Raw genomic sequence first — 1,395 nt, forward strand, 5'->3', positions numbered from 1 at the left:
GGGGAGAGAACTCTAGATTTAGATCTAGAAATCTAGATCTAGAATAGATAATTTAAATCTCTCTAGAATCTAATCTAGACTCTACATCTACATTATATATATAGATATAATCTAATCTAGATTCTAGATCTAGAAATCTAGATTAGATGATCTAGAAATCTAGATCTACGCTTTCTATGATACTTGGTGGACTCAACGAATATGCTTTACAAATCTTGCTCTCGCTGGCAAACAGATGGCAAACAAGGCAGGGGCAACCCCAGAGAAATACAAGGAAAAGCTGAACAGATGAGTGGCGGGGAAACGTCAGGATAGCGTGAGAATTTTGAGAGCATCCGAGAGGGGAATATTCTAGACTAGCATAGGAAACATACGGAGAACCATGATCTCTGATGTCTGAGATCCATCGTAACAATCAAGTCAGGAAAGTTTTTGCTAAAATGAAATCAAGACAAACTACAGATTAACCACATACCTGAACAGCTTGTGCATCCATCAACATGTTTTATCACCATCATGAGTCCACGAAGCACCATGCAGGCTCCTCGACAAAAGGCTTGAGTTTACGAGCAACATGCAGACTCCTCGACAAAAGGCTCGGGAAATGATTGCAGTTGTTCCTCCCTCGTGGGTATAGCCCTCCCCCACTCTCGTCTGTCGTCTGCTGGCTGACGTCACGTTCGCGGGCTGGCCTAATTTAAATATTTCATTGGGCTATGCCAGTTTGTCATGCAGAACACAGACTTATAAATTCGCAGATCCACAATGTAGTTTAATTCAAGCCTAGGCCAATAGATCTTCGCCCCACTTAATAAGAAAATAATAATTATGCTTAATTAAAAGAAGTGCACCCCTGGAAGCCGAGAATGTTTCTGGGTGTTTTGGGTGTACAGCGTGGTCTACAGCGTGGGGTACCGTAGAGCTTGCTCTAAAGTGGGACTATGTGCTATACAAATGCTATTTATTTTAATTATATTATTTTTATTTAAATCAACCGTCATGATTTAGTATAATTTATGCGTTTACCTTCATATGAACATTTCTGATACTTAGTATTGCTCAGATGTATTAGCCTATTGTACAAGGATTATTTTCAATTTTTGGACGATCGCGGGTCTTCCTTTTGTTATTGAAAATGTCGGAAGGATGATGCTCTTGGGTAGAACGCAAACCGGCAATGGCGAAACTTGTTTGAACCAAGATTATGGTCTCATCAAACACCAAAACTCACCTTTATCAACAAATAAACGCCCCTTTCTTTTTATTGCATTAGTTTAAAACATTGTAAACTTGTGTCTTTTAGACTTGAACTGGCTAACCAAAACTATAGCATATTCCAGGGGCACATATGGGAGTCTTGTTTAGAGAAACGACCTCGATAAGTCGTGACAAACT

Source organism: Aplysia californica, unplaced genomic scaffold, assembly GCF_000002075.1.
Source record: "Aplysia californica isolate F4 #8 unplaced genomic scaffold, AplCal3.0 scaffold01363, whole genome shotgun sequence".
Taxonomy (NCBI): domain Eukaryota; kingdom Metazoa; phylum Mollusca; class Gastropoda; order Aplysiida; family Aplysiidae; genus Aplysia; species Aplysia californica.